A 19,028-nucleotide genomic window follows, 5' to 3' on the forward strand; every position below is an offset into this window, starting at 1 on the left:
ACACACAACTTCAAAAGTGCAACGCTAAAATGACTCATGCTGCACTCTTGAAAGTAATGAAACTGACATTTTCAAAGACATAGCTGCTCAAAAACCTTTTAATGCATGAAATTACCAGTGAAGCTTTTTGTCTTTTATGTATTACCCCGAATTATATTGTAGAACACCAGGTGATGTTTGTTATTAAAGCTTGTTTTACAGGTTGGTTATGAAAGGGCAAGAAACAAGAATGCTATTTTATTTCCAGTGTTTTTTCTTTTTATGATGTTTGAAATCATTGAGAGTGCCTCTGGGCTGTCACGCTCCAATATTGATTTATTATCAATTTCCTCTGTCTACTTGGCGTTGAACTTGATTTGAGCGTATTTTGTTTGTTTCGTATGTGTGCCGTGTTTTATGATTTAAATATATGTATGTATTGGTGCACAGGACATGGTTTTATTACTGTTTGAAATGTATGCGTGCACGGGTGTTTTAGGTTGGCAGGGAAGGATTAATTGCCTTCCTTGCCAAAGCAGTTCACATGCAGACTGTACCTAGACCCAACTGAATGCTTAACAAGCAATCGAACCCAGGCATAGCTGCATAAAAAAGAAAGGATCTCTCACTCTGGGTTGGGTGTTCAGAGGTGGAATGAGAAAGAAAGACGTGAGTTTATAGAGAAATATAACAATTGCTACTAATGCTGGCTTTACACCAGCAAGATATTTGTTTAATTTAGTGTCTGTTTTGGCCACTGTGCCATTTACTTTGGAAAAGTGTTTTATGTTCAAACTGTTTATTTTATAATAAATACACTCCCCAGCCATACTGTGTCTGTCTGTTTCCTGGTCTGACATCACCGCAAAGCCACTCAAGTGACAGCATATCTGGAGAACTCTTAATTGATTGAACAAACCTCTGCATTCTATCCAACAATAGGTTGCATTACATGAGTGTTTTACTTATCTCAAGACATTTGTGTCTCGTGAAATAAACGTGGACACGGTGCCTTTTTGTGTTTACATATAAAGCCTCTCATTTCCTTTGGAATGCTTACTTTTCCCTGAATGCTATACAAATGAAGGCGAGGGGGAGGGGGGGTCAGATTTAAATTAGCCATGCTGACGGCCCACTAGACTCTCGTAGTGTTAACCGTGAAAGTCCCAAAAATACTGTTTACATGAGTAGAGAAGAGTTTCATGAGAAACAATCCATATGTCATCATTTTGTGATGACACACTGCATTTAAATAACAAGGGAACTAGTCTACTTGGAGAAAAGATCCTCGAGCAGGTTCGGAAGCATTTAAACTAGAAAGGAAGGGGGGAGAAATCAACAAAAAAACAGAAGGGAGACCGCATCAAAACAAGAACAACAACTCAGGTAAGACAACCATTAAATGTATTTATCTAAATGCTAGAAGTATCAGAAACAAAATTCTAGAACTTGAAGCTACTGCACTAACAGGTAACTATGATGTGATAGGTGTTACAGAAACGTGGTTATCTGAGAGTGATGCGGACGAATATAATATTTGTGGGTATACACTGTATAGGAAAGACAGGCAGGACAGACGAGGAGGAGGGGTAGCGCTATACATAAGAAACAGTCTTGAAGCCCAGGTGTTAAACCTGGACAAAGAAAATAAAACCGAATCAATATGGGTCAGAATAACAGACAAAAATTCAAAAGGCATAATAATAGGAGCATGCTATAGACCGCCAGATTCAGACGGTGAGCAAAATAATCTGTTATACAATGACATTAGAAATGTGTGTAGCAAAGGAGAAGCCATACTAATGGGGGATTTCAACTTCCCCCAAATAAAATGGGAAAACCCGGTGGGTAGCGCGAAGGATGAAATAGAAATGGTGGAAATGACAAATGACTGCTTCCTAACACAATTTGTGAAGGCACCCACTAGAGGGGAAGCATGCCTTGATTTAGTCTTTTCAAATAACGAAGATAGAATAACTAAAACAGAGGTCAGAGAACCACTGGCAAACTCAGACCACAACATGGTCTCATTTGAAGTGTTTTTTAAATCCTCAAAAGTAAAGACTAAAGCTAAGGTTTACAATTTTAGAAAAGCAAACTATGAAGGCATGAAACAGAGACTAACAGAAGTAGATTGGAGTAAAATAGAGAAAACACCCACAGAAGAAGGATGGTTGTTCTTCAAAAACGTAGTACTAGAGGCGCAAAACAATTATATCCCTAAAGTAGACAAATCTAAATGTAAAACTAAATTGCCAAAATGGTTTAATAGATCAATTAAAAAAAATATTCAGCGAAAAAAGGCACTTTACAGAGCATTAAAAAAGGACCAAAAAGAAAGTACACAGAAAGAGTACACAGAACTGCAAATGCAAGTCAAAAAGGAAGTTAGAAAGGCCAAGAGAGAAATAGAAATGAACATTGCTAAGGGAGCTAAAACCAATTCCAAAATGTTTTTCCAATATTACAACAGCAAGAGAACATTCAAAGAGGAGATTAAATGTTTAAGAGATACAAATGGCAAAATCATAGAGGAAGAAAAAAAAATAGCAAATATGTTAAATGATTACTTTTCACAAGTTTTTACAAAGGAAGATACTGACAACATGCCCCACATGTCATCCAGTTCCTATCCAGTTTTAAATAACTTTAGCATAACTGAGGCAGAAGTGTTAAAGGGACTAGGAGCTCTTAAAATAAACAAATCCCCTGGGCCGGATGAGATCCTCCCAGTAGTACTCAAAGAAATGAAAGAAGTAATTTACAAACCGCTAACCAAGATCATGCAGCAGTCTCTTGACACAGGGGTGGTACCGACAGACTGGAAAATTACCTATATGGTAACAGGGTACTGGGAGACAGTCAACATGGTTTTAGGAAAGGGAGATCGTGCCTAACTAACTTGCTTGATTTTTTTGAGGATGCAACATCGATAATGGATAATTGCAAAGCATATGACATGGTTTATTTAGATTTCCAGAAAGCTTTTGACAAAGTCCCGCACAAAAGATTAATTCTCAAACTGAACGCAGTTGGGATTCAAGGAAACGCATGTACATGGATTAGGGAGTGGTTAACATGTAGAAAACAGAAAGTACTGATTAGAGGAAAAACCTCAGAATGGAGTGTGGTAACCAGCGGTGTACCACAGGGATCAATATTAGGTCCTCTGCTATTCTTAATCTACATTAATGATTTAGATTCTGGTATAGTAAGCAAACTTGTTAAATTTGCAGACGACACAAAAGTAGGAGGAGTGGCAAACACTGTTGCAGCAGCAAAGGTCATTCAAAATGATCTAGACAAGATTCAGAACTGGGCAGACACATGGCAAATGACATTTAATAGAGAAAAGTGTAAGGTACTGCACGCAGGAAATAAAAATGTACATTATAAATATCATATGGGAGATATTGAAATTGGAGAAGGAATCTATGAAAAAGACCTAGGAGTTTTTGTTGACTCAGAAATGTCTTCATCTAGGCAATGTGGGGAAGCTATAAAAAAGGCTAACAAGATACTCGGATACATTGTGAAAAGTGTTGAATTTAAATCAAGGGAAGTAATGTTAAAACTGTACAATGCACTTGTAAGACCTCATCTTGAATATTGTGTGCAGTTCTGGTCACCTCGCTATAAAAAAGATATTGCTGCTCTAGAAAGAGTGCAAAGAAGAGCGACCAGAATTATTCCGGGCTTAAAAGGCATGTCATATGCAGACAGGCTAAAAGAATTGAATCTGTTCAGTCTTGAACAAAGAAGACTATGTGGCGACCTAATTCAAGCATTCAAAATTCTAAAAGGTATTGACAGTGTCGACGCAAGGGACTTTTTCAGCCTGAAAAAAGAAACAAGGACCAGGGGTCACAAATGGAGTTTAGAAAAAGGGGCATTCAGAACAGAAAATAGGAGACACTTTTTTACACAGAGAATTGTGAGGGTCTGGAATCAACTCCCCAGTAATGTTGTTGAAGCTGACACCCTGGGATCCTTCAAGAAGCTGCTTGATGAGATTTTGGGATCAATAAGCTACTAACAACCAAACGAGCAAGATGGGCCGAATGGCCTCCTCTCGTTTGTAAACTTTCTTATGTTCTTATGTTCTTATGTTCTTATGTGTGACATAAATCATTATTAACGATCTGATTTGCTGATGGAAAGTGCCTGCTTTTTTGATACTTTGTTTTAGTGTTGTTGCCCACATTGCTTTTCACACATCATATTTTTATTAATAATAAACTCTTATGCAAGTAACCTTTTTTTACAATAGCAACACCATGGAATTATATGTGTGTGGTGTTATATATATACAATATATATATATATATATATATATATATATATATATATATATATATATATATATATATATATAAGGGTTTGAGCACACACTTATTTTTCCCCATGCAGTGCATAGGCTATAGCATGGTTACTCAACCCTGGTCTTGGAGGGCTGCTGTCCCTCCTGGTTTTTGTTCCAACTGTACCCTACATTACTTAATTGGACCAATTAGGAAGCTTCAGAACAAAAACCAGGCGGTACAGCGGCCCTCCAGGACCGGGGGTTGAGTAGCCCTGGGCTACAGTATAGTACTCTTGTATTTACTGTAGTTTAAAATAAAAAAGCAACAGAAGCAACACAGTTGTTTAGGCTATATTACACCTGTGCCATATGGTTGTGTGTTTTCTGTTGTTTTCCTTTTGCAATTACATTCAATTTACACAAAAAAAAACCTGTGTCAAAGTTCCACTTTTCTACAGTAATTTAACAATGACCTATTATTTTTTATTTTACAAACAACAATATTTCTGTTTTTAAGTTAGAAATTGCTTTGCCAGTGTACAAATTATTATCAAGTTTAAAGTGTATTGTTTAAAATCAATAGTTAACTACCCAATATACGCAGTGCTCACACAGGTCATGTTCTTCTCATGCAGACAGTTCAGTGCCGCTTACTGCTCAATGCAGAGCCACTTCCTGTTTCACTGGGTCATGGACGATAATTCTGATTATCAATAACAATTTTTCAATGAGATAAAATTATGGCGGTAAAAAAGTATCATGATTAGCAATGTTATTGATTATTGTTCCAACCCTAATATGTAGAGATTGTGAGTAGGTGACACCAGCCAAGTTAAAAAAAGAACATAAGAATTGCTGACTGAAGCAGCGTCCTGCCATGCTGCACATAGGACAAAGAAGATAATGTGGTTTCATAGCTTAAGTGAATATTGCCTGTAGAAAGATATATTGCAAGGACTGGAGAATGGATCATGAGACAATTTGGTCATGCAAAAGCTGGATGAGGCGATCAGTTAACCAGCACGTGGAAGAAGTCAGAAGGTACAGTAATAGATATGTCTTTCTTCAAAAGTCCTATATAAACTGGTAGTTTGCATCCAGTATTTCGAATTGGTTTCTGTACAGTAGGCCTATGTAGTACAGAAGTAAAATAAAATGATTACCAAGCTCACTTTCTTTTTACTTTAGCCTATTGGTAACACAAAATAAATCATACTGCTGCATTGTACACAGTTGGTGTTTTTCAACTGGTACTGTAGTGTAAGAAATGTGTTATTATATGGTGCTTTTTATGTAAAACATCTCAGAGCCCTTCACATAATTAAATATTGTACATAAATATGTCAAAAACTAAAATAAATAAGGTTTGAACAATTCTAGTACCAGTCACCATAGTTAATGTCACCAAACTGTTATTTTAATCCAGACACCAGTTAATGTTCTTCCAGCTCACCGCTAAATTTGCAGCGGTGAATAAAACAACGCGTCCCAGCTTTCTAGTCTGGTGGCTCATCGATGAGTTTAGCAACAGTTTGTTGAGCGTCACCTGTTGACTTTAAAAACAGTTTGGTGACCACAGAGTGTCACTGGTGAGCAAATGGTGAATAAAACAATGCGCCCAATGCAAGCACCATTTACAAGGGGGATGCAGGGGACAAGCGACCCCCCCCCCCCCCCCCCCCCCCCCCCTCACTTTTTCAATGATGGGGAAATGTTCCCTTCACATTGCAGGGGTTCTAAAACTGTTATTTCATGCTCATTCATTGGTATAATCACTTGTCAGTATAGTGTGGCAAAATTATGATGAGTTTTTGTCAGTGGTGTCCCAAGATAGAAAGAGATTTCCAAGGTTGTATTGTCTTGTGACCTTGTATGAAAATATTAATATTCAGATGGAAAAAATCATTGCAAATCAAATGGATATTGGTATTCATTGAAATGGCAGAATTTTTTTCCCATGTCCAGGCAATGTCTTTCCTCAGAAGCATGTTGAGTGGCTGTGTGACTGCTGAGATATCTTTAAAGTATCTTCCTAGGTAACTCACCGCCCCCAGTCTTCTCTTCAGCTCACTGACATTCGTAGGTGGTTCCAATTCTGTAATAGCTCACACCTTCGCTGCACTTGGCGTTGTGTTATCTTTGCAATCCTCTGTCCCAGGAAATCTAGTAGTTGTTGACAAAACAGGCATTTATCTCTGTTAAGTTTAAGACCTGATTTCTTGATGATATTAAATACTCTATTCAAACGTTCATTATGCTCCTCCTTAGACTTGCCAAAGACCAAGGTGTCGTTCATAAATACCACAGCTCCCTTCCTCACTCAGCAGCTCTGTCATTCTCTTTTGAAATATCTCTGGGGCACTGGTAATCCCAAATGGGAGACGGCAGAAACAGAACCTGTCAAATGGTGTGATGAAGGCTTTCAGTAAGGCTCTCTGGATCCAGTGGAATCTGCCAGAACCTATCTGAGGCGTCCAATTATAAAAAAAAAAAAAAAAAAAAAGTGACTCCTGCGACTTGGGGAAGGAAATCATCAAAGATTGGTATATCATATTTCTCCCTTAGCACTGCTTCATTAAATCCACACAAATTCTGACCTACCCATTATTCTTATGACAGGCACCATCAGTGAACAGCAAGCTGCTGGTACAGCTTTCCTCCATTCTTTGAACTTCTGATTCTACTTCAGGCAGTATGGGGATTGATTTGAGGTGCATAAACACTGTAGGATTCTACATCCTTCTTTAATATTAGTTTTGTTTGTTCACAACTTAAAAGTCAGATTACTCCAAATACCCCACTATTTATCTCTTTTAGTCTCTGTGTAGAAACATTGCGACTGAGTAGACTATCAACTTGATTGCCCTTCACAATACAAATGCTTAATTTAAAGGTCACCCTTTACTCTGTTGTGTGCTTCAAACTGTCCTGTGCATTTTAGCACTCCTCTTGGGCTGGTTAGCACAATGTTTACTGTCTTCAGTTTTGACATGGGATTTATGTGATTGAATGTAGCTTCTGAAATAACTACAACATCAGCCCCTGTGTCTATCTTAAAGTTAACTGCTGCTGTATTTATTTTTAAATGAACTCGCAATGCAGGTTCTTAATTATCGTTGCATGTAATCGATCCCAGGAAGAAAGCATTGATATTTTCAATTATTATTTCTTCTTTAGGTGTTAAACCTGGACAAAGAAAATAAAACCGAATCAATATGGGTCAGAATAACGGATAAAAATTCAAAGGGCATGTGGCAGGCTGGCGAGTGGATAGAGGCCCAGAGACAGACTGCAGTTCAAAAAAATAACTATTTTATTATAAATAAACAAAAATAAAGTGCACAAGGGCAAAATAACAGATACTCAAACACAAATAAAGCAAAAACAAAACTCACAAAAATAAAGTTTCCAGGCTGGGCAATGCCTTCACTGGATTTAGAAAATTCAAAAACCACAAAACAAACACCAACCTGCTTCCTCAGCTCCCTCTCCCCAAATGAGAAGCAGAGGCCTCCTTTTATATCAGGTGGCTGGGCGCTGATTGATCGTTAATCAACCTAATCAACTAATCAACCCCAGCCACCTGAACATAATAAACCCAGGCAGGTAGGGGAAGTTAACCCCATCCCTGCCAATTTCTAAAGAGCAGAGCTTTGCTCTGCCACAGGGCATAATAATAGGAGCATGCTATAGACCTCCAGATTCAGACGGTGAGCAAAATAATCTGTTATACAATGACATTAGAAATGCGTGTAACAAAGGAGAAGCCATACTAATGGGGGATTTCAACTTTCCCCAAATAAAATGGGAAAACCCGGGGGGTAGCGCGAAGGATGAAATATAAATGGTGGAAATGACAAATGACTGCTTCCTAACACAATTTGTCAAGGCACCGACGAGAGGGGAGGCATGCCTTGATTTAGTCTTTTCAAATAATGAAGACAGAATAACTAAAACAGAGGTCAGAGAACCACTGGCAAACTCAGACCACAACATGGTCTCATTTGAAGTGTTTTTTAAATCCCCAAAAATAATGACTAAAGCTAAGGTTTACAATTTTAGAAAAGCAAACTATGAAGGTATGAAACAGAGACTTACAGAAGTAGATTGGAGTAAAATAGAGAAAACACCCACAGAAGAAGGATGGTTGTTCTTCAAAAATGTAGTACTAGAGGCACAAAACAATTATATCCCTAAAGTAGACAAATCTAAATGTAAAACTAAATTGCAAAAATGGTTTAATAGATCAATTAAAAAAAAATATTCAGCGAAAAAAGGCACTTTACAGAGCATTAAAAAAGGACCAAAAAGAAAGTACGCAGAAAGAGTACACAGAACTGCAAACACAAGTCAAAAAGGAAGTTAGAAAGACCAAGAGAGAAATAGAAATGAACATTGCTAAGGGAGCTAAAACCAATTCCAAAATGTTTTTCCAATATTACAACAGCAAGCGAACATTCAAAGAGGAGATTAAATGTTTAAAAGATACAAATGGCAAAATTTTTTGAGGATGCAACATCGATAATGGATAATTGCAAAGCATATGACATGGTTTATTTAGATTTCCAGAAAGCTATTGACAAAGTCCCGCACAAAAGATTAATTCTCAAACTGAACGCAGTTGGGATTCAAGGAAACGCATGTACATGGATTAGGGAGTGGTTAACATGTAGAAAACAGAAAGTACTGATTAGAGGAAAAACCTCAGAATGGAGTGTGGTAACCAGCGGTGTACCACAGGGATCAGTATTAGGTCCTCTGCTATTCTTAATCTACATTAATGATTTAGATTCTGGTATAGTAAGCAAACTTGTTAAATTTGCAGACGACACAAAAGTAGGAGGAGTGGCAAACACTGTTGCAGCAGCAAAGGTCATTCAAAATGATCTAGACAAGATTCAGAACTGGGCAGACACATGGCAAATGACATTTAATAGAGAAAAGTGTAAGGTACTGCACGCAGGAAATAAAAATGTACATTATAAATATCATATGGGAGATACTGAAATTGGAGAAGGAATCTATGAAAAAGACCTAGGAGTTTTTGTTGACTCAGAAATGTCTTCATCTAGACAATGTGGGGAAGCTATAAAAAAGGCTAACAAGATGCTCGGATACATTGTGAAAAGTGTTGAATTTAAATCAAGGGAAGTAATGTTAAAACTGTACAATGCACTAGTAAGACCTCATCTTGAATATTGTATGCAGTTCTGGTCACCTCGCTATAAAAAAGATATTGCTGCTCTAGAAAGAGTGCAAAGAAGAGCGACCAGAATTATTCCGGGCTTAAAAGGCATGTCATATGCAGACAGGCTAAAAGAATTGAATCTGTTCAGTCTTGAACAAAGAAGACTACGTGGCGACCTAATTCAAGCATTCAAAATTCTAAAAGGTATTGACAGTGTCGACCCAAGGGACTTTTTCAGCCTGAAAAAAGAAACAAGGACCAGGGGTCACAAATGGAGTTTAGACAAAAGGGCATTCAGAACAGAAAATAGAAGGCACTTTTTTACACAGAGAATTGTGAGGGTCTGGAATCAACTCCCCAGTAATGTTGTTGAAGCTGACACCCTGGGATCCTTCAAGAAGCTGCTTGATGAGATTTTGGGATCAATAACCTACTAACAACCAAACGAGCAAGATGGGCCGAATGGCCTCCTCTCGTTTGTAAACTTTCTTATGTTCTTATGTTCTTATGTTCTAATTCCTTTTCTTCTGTGGCAAACAACAACAACAACGTTCCATTTTGTCCATGTTCTCGATTGCATCTCGTGCACCACTTCCAAAACACATATTTTTGCTTTGGTTTATGTTGGCCGTGACGCTGCGCTGCTCGATTTCTGATCCAGCCAGGGCCTCCCTTTTCTACTCTGGTAGCAAGTTACTTCATCTAGGCTGCTCGTTAATGAGCTCTGTTTTCTGTTTTTTTTTATTTTTTTATTAGCTCTTTATTGCAGTTTCCGAGGTCAAATCAGTTTTCATTTGTAATTTTTGTGATTCCAATAATGATTCTGTCTCAGATATGTTCATCCTTTTTCATTCCGAAATCACAATTTATCAGGATACACAAACATACAGACTGGGTCCAGCCCTTTTTATATATTTAGCTCCACCCCTTATTCAGATCAGGGTACCGAAGCTCACGCACATCCCATTGGTCCTCAGGCACACACTGGGACCAATGGGCACAGACAAGCAACAACCAATGGGGACAGACAGATAACAGCCAATGGTAACAGACCAGAGAAAGACAAACAGGAAGGCACATTACAATACACATGGGAATACACACACACACACACACACACACACACACACACACACACACACACACACAAATGGTAAACAATGCAGTGGCGGAATACACTCTGGAGGGAATTAGCAATGCACGCAAACACAAATTCAAAGTGGGAACAGATCGCTACATTGCCAACACCTTAGTTCCATAAAAAGTTTGCAGGGCACAGTGATTGAGACTCCAGCTCCACAGTTAGAGTGAAACTGGCGTTGCTGTGATCCGGCCCAGTTTTTACAGGTAGCCTCTGTTGGTCAATAACAGTGGCATCGGCAATGTAGTCCGAGTGGCTAGCTATGCAATGAGGTCCTCTCACTCAAAACAACCCTCCCCACCCCCCCAAGTGACTAGCGCAATGTGCACGTAACCAGCATGGTTCGGGTGCCAAACTGGGTTGGTACCTGGTGGGGTGACTGCTGGTGATGGGGGTCTCGCTACTGGCTATGGCCCATGAGAAGGGCCGAGGTGGTTGCGGTGGAGCACAACTTTTCAGTTTTGAATGCAGAGTTGCACCTGGTAGGCCCCCTCACCCACTCTTTGCAGAACTGTACAAGGTCCCATCCAGGAAGTGTCCAGTTTTTTGAGATCGTGCCTTCTTCAGACGTGGGCTGAAAACCCACACCAACTCCCCAGGCTGAAAGTGGCATCTTATCTCCTGCAGGTCGTAGTTCCACCGCTATCAGACCCTGGTGGCTTGGAGCTGTTCTATGGCAAAGGCGTGAGTGCTGTTCTGCACGCACTGGGCGTATTCCATTCCCAGTGGCTCCTTTACCCCCAGTGGTCACCCATACGGGATTGCAACTGCAGATCGCAGTTCCTGACCCATCATTAATAGGTCGGGCGGGCAGCATATGGAATCCGGCATGGCAGTGCGACACACCAGCAGGATCAATGGCAGATGCAGATCCCAATCCCACTGGGGCTCGCTGGTGGTGATGACGCCAAGCATGTGTTTGAAGTGTTCAACCGGGCCACAGCTCTTGGGATGAACAGGGGTGGTGTGAGTTTTGCTGATTTTTGCTGATTGCTGAGTTTTGCCACTTGCAGACATCGCTGAAGACCTTGCTCTCAAAGTTCCATCCCTGGTCGGAGTGGAACTCCTGGGGGACCCCGAACCTGGAAAAGAACCCACTGATGTGTGCATCTGCCACTGACTGCACCTCTTGGTTTGGCAATGCGTTGTGAAGTAGTCCACCATTGCTAAAATCAACCAGTTCATACTTTCAGAGGTGGCGAACGGGCTCATCACATCAATGGTGACCCTCTCAATCGGTTTGCCGACCTGGTGCTGCTGCAGGGGACATGCGACTGCTTACCGGGATCTTTCTCGTTTTCACAGCCAGCAGTGAGTCTTCATGTCGCGGCGGCAGTACCGGTGTAGTACCGGTCACCATGGTTGGCTTGGAGCACAGCGCATTGGAGTGAGGCAGACACCACATGCTGCAAGAGGGATTCACCAGTGACTGGAACTTGCCATTGGTGGTGCAGGACGCGACCATAGTCCCTTCATGGTTTGTGAGAGCGGGGCTACTTCAGCCCAGTCGGGCTAGTGGTCTTCCTCCTTCCATCGGACGAGCAGACCGAGCTCTGGGTCTTGCTGTTGCCCCTCTCTGCCAGTCTGTAGTCAGCAGTGGCTGCACCTCCTTTACGTTCACCGCATCCCCATCTTCTCCCAGTATCTCTCTCTCTCGTGCTTCTTGCCGGTCACAGTAGCCCCACCCCACCTCGCTGCATAGTCTCCTGAACAGGGTATCAGCGTTGCCGTAATTCACCCCTAGTTGATGCTGTATATCCGGCTCATAGGAGTGTCTCTAGCCAGCGGGCTTGCTACCTGCCCCTGGGGTTCCCAGAAACCACTGCAGGGTGGTGTGGTCAGTGTGGAGCAAAAACGTAGAGGTAGGGGCGATAGTGTTTGATGGCTTCCACTACTGCCCTTAGCTCCTTCCTGGTCACACAAGTAATTGCGCTCTACTTTACTGAGGGCACGGCTGTAGGGAACCATAACCCGTTCTCCTTCTTCAGGGTTCCCTTGGGACAGCACCATCTTTTTGCTTGCAGCAGTGTCCAGGGTGAAGGAGGCTGACACAGAGGGGACAACAAGTATAGGAGCACTGGTCAGGATGTGTTGCCGATGGGCAAAGACATCCTGTGCTTGGCTGCCCATTGGAGTGCCAATCTTTGTCCAGGAGGCAGTGCAGGGAGGTAGCGATGGTTGTGAACCCCTTCACAAACTTCCTGTAGTAGGACACGAGGCCCAGGAAACCGGTTGAACCCACAGGTCATCCAGGTACACCATACAAGCCTGCCTAGGGATGCCGTTGCACAACCCAAAATAGATTGAATTGCCAGAGGCCTTGTCCTGTAGAGAAAGTGGTCTTTGGCTTGGCATCAGGGGTGAGCTCCACCTGCCAGTAGCTGCTTCTCAGGTCGAGGGAGCTGAACCAAGAGTATTTGGCAATGAGGTCCAGCGACTCGCTAATGTGGGGAAATGGGTAGAAGTCTTTGTGCAAGAGGCAGAAAATTAGAGAGACGCTTGTTTTGGTTTAATACTTTTATTTAGCACACTCTTCTCAGATCACACAGCTCCGTCAACTTCTCAGGATACACAGGATTGCTGGGCCCAGTCCTTTTTATATATTTAGTTCTGTCCCTTATTCAGATCAGGGTACCGATGAGGACAACAGATAACAACCATTAGGAACAGACCAGGGTAAGACAAACAGGCAGGCCAATTACATTACATATGAGAATGCACTCACAAAAGGTAAACAAAGCAGTGGCAGAATACAACTGGGAGGGAATGAACACACAGCACATAAACATCTATTCACAGCGGGAATTACAGTATACAGATCACTACAGTATTAAGTAAAGCAGCATCCAATGAAAATGTCGAAATATGGTGAGTATTTGCAATTTTAGTGGGAATGAGCAACTCAACCCTACTGAAGATGAGGAATAATGAATCTTTCAAAGGATTTTTGAAAACTGAAATGTGTTGCTAATCTCCTTTAGCTGAAACGTTGATTAAAAAATATGCTCAAAAGATATTTTACTATAAAAGAATGACTATAAGAAATGAAAGCTCAGGATTACAAATAACCTTATGTTTTAAATCCATGTGCCAAGCATGATGCACGAATGGGCTACACAGGGAATGACAAGAGATGCTTAGCACAAAGACAGTGATAACTAGAGCACCATCGTCACAGTAAACCTCAGCAGGGGACAGAATTGTTGCCAAGGCCCACTGTTGTCATGGGGAACGGTGCTTGACGTATTTCCAAAGCATAAACACAAAGTTAGAAAAGGCATTTCCATTTTTATTAATAGACTTTTATTTCAAACTAAATATTCGTGCCAGTAGAGGTATTGATATGCTAGTATTAATGATTTACAGCATATAGACTAACATTTAAAATTATAATATATTTAGTGTCAGGCTGTATTTGTTAATTATTGTGTAATAAATAAATACAACAACAACTATAGAAGAAAAAGATGTCAGCTGTGTTTAGTCAAGTTTTGGAGTTATCATTTTTCTAGGGTGACCAAATTTTCAAAGCTCAAAACCAGGACACATTTGTTAAATAATTGATAAGACTAATTAAACCATTTAAATATAGACAATTTTAATGGTTATTTAAATAGCCATCTTTTCACTCTCAGTATTATCTTTTTTTCGTTTTTTTTTTAGGCAGCTAATTTAAGTATACTCCTGGGTGTAATATTTACGACCAGTTAGTTTAAGTAGACAAATGATACATATTGCGTACTTTTATATTAAGTTTATTATTATTATTAATAATAATAATAATAATAATAATAATAATAATAATAATAATAATAATAATACATTAAATCATTAAAAATACACTTACGTTTTGGCATTTTTCTTTCTTTTTTTACTCACTGCGTCAGGCTCTATTTATTGATGTTGTTGATGTGGTTTAACTTGGTGGAATCGGATGCTTGCAGCCTCTTGCTGCTCTGTCTGGGCTATATCCCGCCAGAACTAAACAGCTACAAAAGTACCCTATTACACACAATTGCAGATTCATATTGAATAAACTAAATGAAAATATTATTCATGTGTTGAGCCAGTTGTAGGCTTATAACAAATCTAAAAATACAAACTAAAACTGATTACAAATTACATTTTCCTATTTTGTTGTACATTTATACTGATTTTGTAAGGTTACTTATGCAGTTACATTTTCTGGTTCAACATAATGCTTTTGGTGAATCAGGATGACATAGCCATATTTCAAAAGAGTGAGAGTTTAACTTCACCTGCAGCCCTGCAGGGTTTCAATTTGTCCCCAGTGTGAGCATGACATGCAAAATAACACTTCAACTATATTATTAGTTGGAACTGTAGCCTAGCAACAGATTGCAAATTGTCTAATTATCAAGCACACCACACCACTGATTAAGGGGACAGGTTAAAAAGGTCAAATTACCCACCTTTGTCTAACTCTAACCACAACCTTATATGTATGTTGTTTTCACACCACATTGCTGCCGAATGCTTTTACTTGTTTGCTGTTATAGCCTTACAATCTAAAATTCACAATCATAATACAGCAAAATATATGGAGAATCATTCTTTATACCACCGCCCAAGTCATTTCATTCTCCAAAGAGATAACATTAACTGCCCAAGCATGGCCGTAGCTAGCTGGGGCACCGAGGTCGTGTCCTTGGATGTTTTTTTGCAGCATCAATGCTGATGCTCATGTAAAAATCCTGGCAAAGTACAAAAGACTCCTTAATTTTCTCTGTTGGTTTGCCGTGTAACATAGATTTGGAGGTTGAATAGTAAACATCAAGCAGTCATAGAAATACTGCAGCTATAGCTTGAAACGTCAATCTAACCTTGGTAGAATGTCAGCTCTGGTTACAACGCTGAGCCCAGGCCATTACTTAGCCACCTGCAGCTTGGAAAGCTGCCACAGCCTAGTCAATGCATTCATACTCTTACCACTTCTATCCATCTGTGTAAACATGAAGTCTTCTGAATGCTTCTAACAGCATTCTTTGCACCACTGAAGGTGAACTGGCATGTTGTATTCTGTAGCTTTATAAATACAGTTGTTCATCCTACCTAAACTCTAAGTGCTCCTCTTCTGGATGTGGGCTTCACATTATTTTCATGAATGTAATTGGTTATTGTTTGTAATGCTTGAAACATATACAATTACAATTGCTGTCAAATTTTCCAAACCGATAACAAAAAGACCTTATCTAAAAGACTATTAGGAGTGATTCTATATGCAATCAATTGATGTGGCTGATCACAGGGTTAAGCAGCTAAAGGAATAACTTTACTAATACTGAAATTAGTGCATGACTTGGATATGTTGTGAAGCAAAAGGCTATTTTACCTATAAAATAGACAATTTTGTGTCAGATTTTGGAGTGCGGTATAACAGCATGTTCATATAAATTCATAAAGTGAAATGGAAAGGAAAGAGGGAACAGTCTCATTTAATGTTCTTGCCTGAACTTATATGTCATCATAACAGCATGGCTAAGACATGACAGCTAAATCATATGGTGGGGGTGGGGGGGGGGGTGGGGGGGGGGGGGGGGGGGGGGGGGGGGGGGGGGGGGGGGGGGTGGGGGGGGGGGGTAAAGTGCCTTTTTCATGAACAATAACACAAGAGTATTCAAATATGGTCTAATATCTGCACTCCCAAGCTGTTAAACACAGACCACCTAGGTATGTGGACATTTGAGCCATAATTAAACACCCTATTGTGTGTCACTGCTTATAAAATATCAAAACATTGCTTAATTCTTTATAAAATACAATACAATACAATACAATGCACATTATTTGTATACAGTGGCCTTCATGCCTTGGCATCCCAGAGTGCTCTATAAAATTTAAAACAAAACAAGTATAATGCAACCAATTATATACAAGAACATCTAAAAACATATGTTTTCAATTGAGACTTAAAAGAATCTAATGTTTCAACCTGCCTGATGTCAACCGGAACTGGATTCCACACATGAGGAGCACAGCAGCAAAAAGGTCAGGCTTCCGCTGATTTAAGACAATTTTTTAGAAAAACTAAAAGTTATGCATTTTCTGATCTCTAGAAACAATAGAAATATAGTTAGTAGTGCTTATAGATAGGAAGGTCCTTATAAAGTATTACTTTCAAATAAATTCAGTAACTCACTGGTAACCAATGTAAACACTGGAGTACTATGTTAAGAAGGATGAGTGTGGGCTCCTGAGTGGCGCATCCAGTAAAGGCGATCCGCATGGAGTGCAGGATGCACCCTATAGTCTGGACATCACCGCTTCGAGTCCAGGCTATTCCTTTGCCGACCAAGGACGGGAGCTCCCAGGGAGCAGCGCACAACTGGCTGAGCACCATCCGGGGGAGAGATGGTTAGGTTGGCCAGGGTGTCCTCGGCTCACCATGCACCAACGACGCCTGTAGTCTGGTCCCGCGCTTGTGGGCTTGCCTGTAAGCTGCCCAGGGCTGCATTGTCCTCCGACACTGTAGCTCTGGGTGGCTGCATGTTGAGTCTGCAGTGTGTAAAAAAGCGGGCAACTAACAGCATACACTTCAGAGGACAGCATGTGTTCGTCTTCACCCCTCCCGAGTCAGCACAGAGGTGGTAGCGGTGAGCTGAGCAAAACAAAATAATTGGACATTACTAAATTGGGGAGAAAAATTAAAAAAATAATAATATAGCGACTACTAAAAAAAAAAAAAAAAAAAAAAAAAAGAAAGATGAGTATGAGAAAGCAGTGTAGCAGCTGTGTTCATCCACCCAATAGGAAGCATCCTGAAAGCTTGGATTCTCAGCTGGATATTGATACACACATTGACAATATCTATATCTAAGAAGCATGTGTCTTGATACTTATAAAAGTGTGCACAGCATGACTTGATACTTACAAAAGTAAATAAGCTGCAAGGAAAATGAAGGGAAATGAATAGTACACTGAGTTCACTTGAAAAAATGTATTATGTGCTGGTGTATAATTATGCCGAACAAATTACACAGTGCCATATTCATGTTGCTTAGTGAACACAAGGGAATAATTCTACACAATATCAGCTTTTTATGTAACCATTAAGCCATCAACATATTAATGACTGATAATCCAGGAAGCAGACCCTAATTATACTTTGTGATTGCTCTCCAAAACAGCCTGCAAAGGCAGCCCCTAACAGTTCAGTGTGATTCCATCATTGTGCACGGTTAGAAATGTATTTATTTACTGTATCGAAGAAGTGTGTGTGGTGAATTTTGATAATCGTAGAATAATCTGTGATTACAAAACTCAACTCACTTTAACAACAGCTAAAATTTGAACCTAGGCCTACCAGGGGTGAAATAGAGCTGATGCCTTTTGTGTTATAATTTGTCAAAACAGTTTCTTTAATTTGATTAGGTTTCTTTTAAGTACTGTTGAATTGAATGTTTAAAGTTATGCACAGGGACTTACTGTATGCAGGATAAAGGGTTAACCCATTTAAATCTTGGTAAAATTAACATTTTTTTTTATTATTATTATTATTGTAGTATACAGATTATAAAGATTTTATTTTAAACCTATAAATTGTTTAAATGAATTCTGAGCACTGGTGATCCTAGTCTCTTCAAAATCAGACTAGCATCCTTCCTAGGCTATAATTCGGTCCACTCGATTTTCTCTTGCTGAAAGCTTACAGTAGCCATTACATGACAAACCACTCTCATAATTTTCTGTATTTGTTACTAGGGAAACATCATCAGAAAAGATCTGAAAATCTCAGTCTCAGGCCTTGGTTTTATAGTGCACTAAAAATCCAATTATTTTGCTTATTCCATTGTCACTGGGTGTTGCTGACTGTTGAAATGGCCTTTGTACAGAGAGATCTGAGATGCTGTTAAGTGCAGTCGGGTGTTTGTATTAAATGGGTCACTCTTTGTAATGAATGACCTATATTACACCAAGTGATACATTCTACAAAGTGCCTGTACATGAGTGATATAACAACTGCCTTTGCCCATCAGTACTCTGTGCATCATTGCTCCAAACATATTGGAAAAAGGTACAATGACGAAAACTGTTCTGGATCATCCCACAGATACTGTGAACTGTGTAGGAGCGAGGAAGCTTGGGGGCTGGTTGCTAAAACCACTGTTGCTGGAAATTTAACAATGGCTGGTTTCTGTGTATAGGAGGCTAAACTATGGAAGATGATAGTGAAAATCCAGTCAGGAATCATGTTTTACACTGAAGCTAGGCACATTTTCTGGTAATTTTCTTTTCCTAGAATTTACTTAGAACTCTAGACAATACCAGATGATGCTAGGATTAGCTAATTTCAATCAAATATGACAGACAGGGTGTAATTGTTATTCATTTTTCTTTACACATCATTTATTGTATGAATTGTGATTACTGATGCCCCATCCATTGGTGGGATGGGG

Source organism: Polyodon spathula, chromosome 1 (assembly GCF_017654505.1).
Source record: "Polyodon spathula isolate WHYD16114869_AA chromosome 1, ASM1765450v1, whole genome shotgun sequence".
Classification (NCBI taxonomy): Eukaryota; Metazoa; Chordata; class Actinopteri; order Acipenseriformes; family Polyodontidae; genus Polyodon; species Polyodon spathula.